Below are 11,195 nucleotides of genomic sequence, written 5' to 3'. Positions count from 1 at the left end.
TTTCTCTTTCTTCGTTTCTTCTCCTCCTCTTCTTCTATTCCTCCTCTCCTCCTCATTCTTCTCCTCTCCCTCCCCTCCCCTTCCTCCTCCTCCTCCTAATAGACAGCTCAGGTAAGATTAATTAACCTATACATACAGGTGGCGAAATTTCCCCTCCCCTTCCCTCTAATCCCTCTCAACTCCTCCCCCTCCTCTCTATCACATACCAGAAGTCACACCAAAAAACAGTCATTAAGAAAGATTATTCGACCCTCTCTATATGGGGGTCGAGCGTCCAATCCACAGGTGATTGGTCGAGTACCTTAATAGGGTATGGAACCGTGCCCTATACGCGTGGTCTGACATGTCCGCGTGTCATTTAGTAGATGGAGTAGGGGAAGGGGATAATGAGATGAGGGGGGCAGAGGTTTTTTTTATGGTAGGTGGAGAGACAGAGAGAGAGAGAGAATAGCTGCTCTCAACACATCCATAAACTACATTAAAACTTTACCTGAGAACATCGTGACTAGCGGAGCGAAGTTTCACAACAACACCGTAAAATTAAATCCAGTTCGCATAAGAGAGAGCAGCATTATATACTCACTATATTTGGATATTTTTAGATTATTTTATTATTTCCTCCCCTCTATAAAATAAGGAAGAAGGTAGTTACATAGTGTTGTTTTGTCTGTCTGTTTGTCCTCCATATAACCGTATGAAGAGTCAATTTTATTCACTAATACAACACTGACTTAATACTGAGATGGTAATTTGTAAAATGGCGTCGGATCGTTAATATTATCTAAGTCAGGCCTGGCTAATTATAATTTTTCATCACTAAATACCAGATTTAAGGCTCCTCTTGTGTGAGTTTCAAAAATTCAACAAATACAAATTAGTACCATAAGTAGAATTCATACATGCAAAATAAAACGAATTAAAAGCATTCGCTCTCACGGCATAAACAAACAATGAGCTATGCATTTTTTCACATCTCGACCCAAAAAGACTTTAATAACTTTTAAAAGAAAATATCCTCTGGTTTAATTTTATTTTCATTATAAACCCGAGTCTAAGATTAAACCACCCCCCCCCAAAAAAAAAGTAGTTTGTGTATTTGTGTGGTTTAACCGAAAAGAAATGAGTGAATATTTGTTTTATTTATAACATGTGGCGTCACCAGGATGGATTGGCCAGTTACAATCACAAGGAAGTAAAATGCAGTTGCAATGATCACCACTAAAGAGTTAGCTTGCAACGATCACCACTAAAGGAGGTTAGCTTGCAACATTCACCAACAGAAGGATGATAGCTTGCAACATTCACCAACAGAAGGATGATAGCTTGCAACATTCACCAACAGAAGGATGATAGCTTGCAACATTCACCAGCAGAAGGATGATAGCTTGCAACATTCACCAGCAGAAGGATGATAGCTTGCAACATTCACGAACAGAAGGATGATAGCTTGCAACATTCACCAACAGAAGGATGATAGCTTGCAACATTCACCAACAGAAGGATGATAGCTTGCAACATTCACCAGCAGAAGGATGATAGCTTGCAACATTCACCAGCAGAAGGATGATAGCTTGCAACATTCACGAACAGAAGGATGATAGCTTGCAACATTCACCAGTAGGGGGAGGCTGGTGATAATGGTCCAGGGAGGAGAGCTCTGGACGGTCACAAAGATCATGGCGTAGTGGTGCTTGGTCTCAGAGTCACCAAGATAGTGGCTTAATGGCTTTAATGGTGCTAAGAATATTCCTTTCACCTCACAATAAATCCAGAGCTACGACGTCACACTATCTAACCAATCATAACACCCTTAGTCATGTAATTGTAACAAAAGTAATTTATGATTCGTCCATTCTGCGCAAGGAGATTTCAACGAGTAAGGAGATAGTAATCTTTAAATAGTCTAAATAATAAATAATACGGCTTATCTTAATGGAGTGTGTGTGTGTGTGTGTGTGTGTGTGTTAGTGTGTGTGTGTTAGTGTGTGTGTGTGTGTGTGTGTGGGCGTAGTACATAAGAAAATAAGGAGTCTGCAATAGGCCGGTTGGCCTGTGCATGGCAGCTCCTGTCGAGAGTTACTACCACTCTCTATCATCCATGAATCTATCTAGCCTCCTTTTGAAACTTTCCAGCGTTCCAGCACTTACTACAAAGTTGCTAAGCTTGTTCCACTCGTCCACCACCCTATTTGTGAACCAGTTTCTTCCTATCTCCCTCCTAAACCTAAACTTATCCAACTTAAATCCGTTGCTCCGAGTCCTATCCTGCTCGGATATTATAAGAACTTTATCTATATCCCCTTTATTGATTCCTTTCATCCACTTAAATACTTCTATCATATCTCCCCGCACTCTTCGTCTTTCTAGGGAATGCAAGTTAAGTTTCTTTAACCTATCCTGATATAGAAGGTTTCTAAGTTCCGGAATCATTTTCGTCATTCTTCGCTGCACCGACTCTAGTGAATTGATATCCATTCTATAATAGGGGCACCAGAACTGAACCGCATAATCGAGGTGCGGCCTGACTAACGCAAGATATAGTTGCAATAAAACCTCTGCACTCCTATTACTTACACTTCTAGATATAAAACCTAATACTCTGTTTGCCTTATTTCGAACATTAACGCACTGTTTTCTAGGCCGTTGGTCCGGGCTTACAAGTACCCTTAGGTCTCTTTCACAAGTCGACTTCTCTAGGTTGATGTTGTTAAGGCTGTATACATTGTCAAAATTTGTTCTTCCAATATTAAGTACGCTGCACTTGCTGGTGTTGAATTTCATTTGCCATTTTTCAGACCACCCCTGCTGTCAAATGCTTTGCTAAAGTCTAAGTAAATAACATCGTAATTTTCGTCATTATCTACTACCGCATCAGAGGCTTCTGAGAAAAATTAAGGCTCATGGTATCGAGGGAAAAGTTTTAAATTGGATAAAATCATGGCTCACCGATAGAACGCAGAGGGTCAGCGTAGATGGTGTTAAATCTGAGTGGGGCCGTGTAACCAGTGGGGTTCCCCAGGGGTCAGTACTAGGCCCACTCTTGTTCATAATCTACATAAACGATTAGATACTGGGATCAGCAGTGACATAAGCGAGTTTGCGGATGACACCAAAATAGGGCGGCAAATTAATTCAGGGCAGGATGCAAATGCATTACAGGAGGATCTAAATAAACTGCAGGGGTGGTCTGAAAAATGGCAAATGAAATTCAACACCAGCAAGTGCAGCGTACTTAATGTTGGAAGAACAAATACTTATAATGTATACAGCCTTAGCAACATCAACCTAGAGAAGTCGACTTGTGAAAGAGACCTGGGGGTACTTGTAAGCCCGGACCTACGGCCTAGAAAACAGTGCGTTAATGTTCGAAATAAGGCAAACAGAGTATTGGGTTTTATATCTAGAAGTGTAAGTAACAAGAGTGCAGAGGTCTTATTGCAACTATATCTTGCGCTAGTCAGGCCGCACCTCGATTATGCGGTTCAGTTCTGGTGCCCTATTATAGAATGGATATAAATTCACTAGAGTCGGTGCAGCGAAGAATGACAAAATGATTCCGGGACTTAGAAGCCTTCCATATCAGGATAGGTTAAAGAAACTTAACTTGCATTCCCTAGAAAGACGAAGAGTGGGGAGATATGATAGAAGTATTTAAGTGGGTGAAAGGAATCAATAAAGGGGATAGATAAAGTTCTTATAATATCCGAGCAGGATAGGACTCGGAGCAACGGATTCAAGTTGGATAAGTTTAGGTTTAGGAGGGAGATAGGAAGAAACTGGTTCACAAATAGGGTGGTGGACGAGTGGAACAAGCTTAGCAACTTTGTATTAAGTGCTGGAACGCTGGAAAGTTTCAAAAGGAGGTTAGATAGATTCATGGATGATAGAGAGTGGTAGTAACTCTCGACAGGAGCTGCCATGCACAGGCCAACCGGCCTATTGCAGACTCCTTATTTTCTTATGTTCTTATGTTCTTGTGTACCTCGAAGACTTTTCTAAAAAAAGTCAGCAGATTTGTTAGACAAGATTTTCCCTTTGTAAACCCATGTTGAGAGTCGTAGATTAATTTGCTTTTCTCTAGATGCGATCGGATGCTATCTGCTATAATTGATTCAAGAAATTTCCCCACTACTGACGTCAAACTGATCGGCCGGTAATTTAACTCTGATGCTCTGTCTCCCTTTATGAATATGAGTACTACATTTGTCTGTTTCCACAAGTGAAAGATGAGCTGCCATAATGAGATGTAGATCATGAGAGAGTAGACAGACAGACAGACAGACAGAGAGACAGACACAGACACATTCACACAGACAGACAAAAGGGAAGAGAAATCGAAACAAGCAGAGAGAGAGAGAGAGAGAGAGAGAGAGAGAGAGAGAGAGAGAGAGAGAGAGAACATACCGTGGTAGATTTCAACGCGAGATATACAGTAATCCAACACCACCTCACCAGACCTCACCAGAACTCACCAGACACCACCAGACCCCATAAGACCTCACTAGACCCCAACAGACCCTACCAGACCTCACCAGACGCAGATAACCAAACCAAGTTCTCCTGTTCTCATTTCCTTCGTGTACACTCTGACTCCATCATCCTGTCTCCGGGAAATTCTATCTATAACCCGAGGGCCTAACCTAACCTAACCTCACCTCACCTTCACTTCACCATCGTAATTAGCCCCAATTACCTCCTATCATGTTCTCATCTCTCATCTTCATCATCATCCTCCCAATATGTGTGTTCTGTGTGTGTATTTCTTCATATATTAACAGTTCCCCCGGGGGCTAATCGCTCACTGAACCACAACAACAAATAAGTTTGAATATCTGTCTATAATCTTCGTGAGACAAAAAAAATAATAATAATAATACGTCGTCTGTGGGTAAAAAAAATCCTATTGGGTTTTTTTTTGTCATTTATTTGAAGGTTAGTGTGTGTTTGAGTTTCTTTTTTTTTATATATAACTGCTGTAGATGCTCTTTTTTCTGTCTGTCTGGGACCACCGCACCAGAATCGTCGCTACATTTAAAGATCAAGTTCCTTATTTTTTCCTCAAAGACTGAAGGAAGAAAAAAATTGGTTTGTTTATAAAGGAAATCATTTTAGTCTTTTATTTTGCTATGAGACGTGGGTGGGCGTGTAGGCGGCTTGGGTGGGGGGGTGGAGGGGGTAATATGGGCGTCCTTTAGCTCTAACCATCTATGAGCCTACCCGCCCATACTTAGGCTCACCATCAAGATTTCTCTCATAGAGCCTTAACTAACATAAAAGACTCCACGAAGAGAGAGAGAGACTTAGTAGGGTTAAATATGGTAAGAGTTTCTTGGATCTAGGGGGTATCTGGTCTAGCGTGCTATAGACATCTTTCTTCATTATCTCAAAGGTTTGATGTTATTATTTGTTTGTGTATAATGAATAACTATACAATGTCTCTTTTATTTATATTTTCCTTATGTATGGTTTTTTTTTCATTCGTAGGGGAAGGGGGAGAGGGGGGGGAGGAAGGTATTAAATGGTGTTATTGTTTAGTTTTTTTAGTTTTCTATTTTCAATCTTTTTTCTTCCTTTCTTTTTTCTTCGGGTATAAGTAAATAGAGGAGGAAGGGAAGAAGGCATAAGATAAAAGGAATGAAGGGAAATAGATGTATAAATGAAGACCCAAGAGGATATACAGAAGATATGTAGGAGGAATGAACGGGAGATAGGAGTACAAGAAAGGGAATGTAAGATGGGATGTAAGGAAAGGGGGAAATGAGGGATAAGTAAGACAGAAAGAGAATAGAAGAAGAAGTAAGAAAGAAAGATAAAGAAGGAGTAATGATAAAAGAAATGACTGTAAGGGAATAGAGAGAGAGAGAGATAAGGAGAGAATGAATGGATGGGATGGAGAGGGCAGATAAGAACAGAGACTAATAAGGACACGGTCGGTAGTAACCATAAACACAGGTTACTATAAGCTGCCATGACAGAGGATGGGCGTCACTTTTTTTTTTTCATAGACGTTTTGATTGACCCATTGTGTCCTCTAGGCTACAGTCAGAGACCTTTGTGGATTGTCTCTGTGATAAACAAACATATGGTGGGTGGTGGACGCCCGTACAAGCTAGGATAACGCACAAGGAAGTTTGATTTTAGTGAATGTGGTCCGTGAAAATGATGGCGTCCCCGTATTCGGTCGGCTCAGTCAATCTGATTTTGTTTACAATGTGACGTCACGTGATGCTCTTCTGTTTTATTTGATAGTTTCTTTTCTAGTTGATTTTTGTTTATATTTAATTTATTTTAATTAAGTATATCATTAGTATATAATTATAGATACAGATTATTTTGTAGTTCTTAAATTATTACAGGAAATCACCTTTTTTTTTTGTGCAACTACGAATGATTTAAAATAACATGACTGTCTGTTTGGTGCAGCTAAACAATACTGTACTTGTCTTACCCCCAAATAAATTTTCACGAGAAGCATCAACGAATTTTTATGAGCAATTCTCCTAAAGGTAGTGTACAAGATTATACTTCCTTTAGGTGTAGACTGAAATTGATGGAATATTAATTGATTCTCATATATTCTATAAATATTGTCTACTGAATTATCTTAATGTACAATGGAATTAATTTTTTTTTTGTCTACAGTATAAATTAGTTGGAAATCTTTCATTGATTTTGCAATATTTTGTTGTGTCGAGATTATTATTATTATTAGTAGTAGTAGTAGTAGTAGTAGTAGTTGTAGTAGTGTTATTGATGTTGTTATTGTTATTATTGTTATTTTTGTTATTGCTTTTGTTGTTGTTCTTGTTACATTTATCATTCTCTAGCTAAAATACATATTAAACTCTATCTCTCTCTTATCACGCTGAACACACACACACACACACACACACACCCCAAGGAACCTGTCCTGTTCTTACACATAATCTGCAATACGGCCCTGGTGACTTTACGAACATTAACAAGTATACCTATGGGCGAATGGTGACAAATGAACCCGTCCTCACACCTGCCATAAGTGACCGTCGTGAGAGAAGATTTAACACCCTATTGTTAAACTACCCTATCGTAAAGTTTACCCAGTAGCTGACAATAGATCCTAGAGGAGAAATAGTCTTTGTTATTTTATAGTATCTCTCACTTTCCCTCAGAGATAGAATTTAATCTCTTATTGGTCTAAAAACAAAAGAAAAACAAAAACAAGTGACAGTCGTTGTTTAGATCAAGAAAATAGAATTATATTATCCTGAGAGCCAATGTAAACAAAACAGGAAAAATAGCCGATAACGTTCTTCAATTTGTGTTCTAGAGTAATAATCAAGAAGAATAACACAGACACAATTTAACATTCATTTAATTATGTATTATACTCCACTAAATCATTCTGGAGGTTTTTTTTTTACACGTTTATAAATGTATACACGTGTGGTGGAAGGTTATGCTGTACCTGGTTGAAGTGAACTGGCCCAGGCTTAGTAGAGAGACATGGTGCATTTTACCTTTGTATTTAAGAGACTCTGAACCTTAAGGACATTAGCCTCAATTACCTCCACACCTTCTTTCCAGATATAGGATGGTTGGGGGAAGATAATGCTGTAATAAATTTTAAAAAAATTTCTCAGGTATGTTGGCACTAGATACCTTGTACAACTGCTGGAGGCACAGAATACAAAGCACACCTGACTAGCCCTTAATTACCGAAAAGATTTACAGTTATCGGGCAGAACCAGTCAGTCAGGTGTGTTGCGATTGACAGAGATCATATTATAAATTTTCTCCGTAAAAAAAAAATTAAACCTGACTTTTTGGACTAAAACTAAAACAAGGAATAAAAAAAAAATATTACCACCATGAAATAATTTTATATTAAACCAAAATAAACTACCCAAATATGATACCGGATTTAATTTTAAAACTCGGGTTTATTGAATTCTTATTCAATTACTTACGAAAAATATGTTTGTTTTGAGAATATTTTGCGAATCTAAAACCAAACTTGTACACAATTATTCTGAGAAAATAGAAAATATTGGTGTTTCTTTCATGTGTTTTTTTTTTGTCCATAATATCCGCCTGTGTGTTAGTTTACCAAGATGACTCTACCAGTTTAATAACAGTATTTAGTTATCATTAGACTCAGTACTTAATGTTATCTTATTATGATTAAAGTATAATAACATAAAATAGAAATGTAATAATAAAAAATAATAATAAAAAATAATAATTAACTCACAACTTTGTATAATAATAAAAATAAATAGATCCAATTAAAAACGATTTAAATTACCAAAGGAAATTATTTGAGAAACTTGAGGAACTGAAAACAAATTATAAAATGAACCCAATTATTTTTTTTTAATGGTTGACTCTCTAGTTTCTTGGCGATTCCTGAGACCATTGTGAGAGGTGGTGCTTGAACTCTATAATAAGCTGTCGAACCTGCAAGCTGAATTATCAGTTTAATATAAGCTTCAGGTATGGGAATTAACATAGATTTATAGTTACTTGTTTTTTATTAGACAAGGCAAAGACGATAAGACGATATGACTTTAATTAGTTTATTTCTTTATATTATCATACAGAGTTAAGACTGTATGAACCTGTTGTAGTGTAGTGAGGAATTTATTCATCTTCAATAGCTAAAATTTTATCACAATTGGTGTGTTGAGTGATGTACAGACAGTGAGTGTGGTACATAAACAATCTCACTACGCCTATCCAACACAATTATCTGGCTCATGTCAACCTGGGTGGCTGTGTGTGGCTCCCTCTCCCCACCTCCCAAGTTGAGGATTATATTCTCTGTTTTTCCTTTTTTTTGTTTTTTTTTTGTTTTTTTACGTACTGATTGGAGTATTTTCTGAGGTGATTTGTTTGTTTGTGTGTGTGTGTGTTTTTTTGTGTGTGTGTGGGGGGGGGGTGAGATATAGTGTTTTTATCGCCTCAACAACAGGAGTAAAGACACAACGAGTCTGATTGAGATTGACAACAAATTTCTATAATACGTGTTGACACTTCACTCCACCACGAGACGCTGTACACATTACTGGTGCAATTATGTGTTATTCTGAGCCCACTCTCTCTCTGAGCGGGGAGGGAGGGTCCTTCATCCTGCTGTGTTGGGGGTGACGCTTCTCTGAATACTTAGATGAAGGAAGGATTCATTATTACTGTGTTTACCCTGAAGACACCAGACAGGAGTCGTTCTGAACGTGAGACTATGTCGAGAAATCGAACCAACTTAAGAGTTACCATCAATAGAAAACGTTAAATATTTACTTTCTAGGTTGTTTATGTAATTTAAGTATATAATTAAATTGAAACCTAATCAAATGTTCTCTAATAGGTTGAGTAATATACCTTTTTTATCCTTATTGGTTCTTAGACTTATTTATTTATGAAGAAAAAGATATAGAGACAGACAGACAGACAGACAGACCAGACAGACAGACAGACAGACAGACAGACAGACATTGATAATTTCATATACCACTTTCTTATCACACTCTTTACACATAATACTATATATGTGACTTCTGACGTTATCCTATATATATCTGCCTTCGTGTGAGAGTTGTGGTGACTGTGTACTGTTCGCCACAGCCACACCAGCCTCGGGGGGTCTCACAGCACACAATGTAAATATTATGTTAATTTTTTTTTTTCTCAAGGTGTTTGGTATTTCATATTTTTTTTTCTTGAATGTCTTACGATACGTTTATTTTTTTTCATTGTTGTCTCTCACCACCGTTTTCTTTATCGATCATCCCGTTTTCTTTATCCATCGTCCCGTTTTCTTTATCGATCATCCCGTTTTCTTTATCCATCATCCCGTTTTCTTTATCATCGTCCCGTTTTCTTTGAATTTTTTAGTTTATTTATTATTTATTTTTGCTTTTATTGTGTCCGTTTTCTTAATATTTTTGTCCGTTTTTATATTTTTGTCTGTTTTCTTAATATTTTTGTCCGTTTTCTTTATATTTTTGTCCGTTTTTTTTATATTTTTGTCCGTTTTTATATTTTTGTCTGTTTTCTTAATATTTTCGTCCGTTTTCTTAATATTCTTGTCCGTTTTCTTTATTTTTTCCCGCTTTATTTATCCCTCATCTTATCTAGTCAACACCACGTTCAGGTTTTCTTTTCACATCGTCTAATTTTCTCCTTCCTATAATTACATTTTTTTCTCTTCTGATTCAACAAAATAAACAATATAAAGATGCAATAATCATACACCCATTATCTTACACCCAATACCACACACCCATTATCTTACGCCCATTATCTCACACCCATTATCTCACACCCATTATCTTTTTAAAAATCTTTGGCCAGGATAATAATACTCATTACAGGTGAGTCAATTGGAACACTCCCAAAGGTAATTAGCTTTACCTTGTGCTTCTTGATGGTGATAGTGGTGTTGATGGTGATGGTGGTGTTGATGGTGATGGTGGTGTTGATGGTGATAGTGGTGTTGATGGTGATAGTGGTGTTGATGGTGATAGTGGTGTTGATGGTGATAGTGGTGTTGATGGTGATAGTGGTGTTGATGGTGATAGTGGTGTTGATGGTGATAGTGGTGTTGATGGTGGCAGTGGTGTTGATGGTAGTGGTGTTGAGAGTGGTGTTGATGGCAAAAATACGGTGGTGACTTAACCCCTTGAGGACGATGGTGTTAATCTTTTGAGTACAATGACCTGCTCTTGAGTACGATGACCTGCTCTTGAGTACGATAACATCCTCTTGAGTACAGTGACTTCTTGATTACGATGACCTGCTCTGAGTTACGAGTGATCGATATCATATCCGTTGTTATCGTCCTCAAGAGGTTAAGTAATAGTCATCTCTCTCTCTCTCTCTCTCTCTCTCTCCTTCCTTCCTTCCTTCCTTCCTTCATCAATTACTCTCCCCCCTCCAACACTCTCAGCTCCCCTCCCATTAGTTAACACCTCGTACTCTCCCCAAAACAACCACCATCAGCTTAATTATAGTAGTTGGGTTGAATTAGGTACTGGCCACATGATTATAAACAGTTAACAGATACCTAAGTGGAGAAGCCGTTGTGGGATAGTTAAGCCTTATGTCTCCCCACTCAGGCTAGCTATCATTGGGGTGGAATTATTGTAGTGGTGTTTGAGTGGGGAGGGTGTCAGTTAGGAGGGTTTGATTCAATGTGGGATGGGAATATATTGTCT

The sequence above is a fragment of the Homarus americanus genome, unplaced genomic scaffold (assembly GCF_018991925.1).
Source record: "Homarus americanus isolate GMGI-L3 unplaced genomic scaffold, GMGI_Hamer_2.0 scaffold43243, whole genome shotgun sequence".
Taxonomy (NCBI): domain Eukaryota; kingdom Metazoa; phylum Arthropoda; class Malacostraca; order Decapoda; family Nephropidae; genus Homarus; species Homarus americanus.
This window is presented reverse-complemented; position numbering follows the sequence as displayed.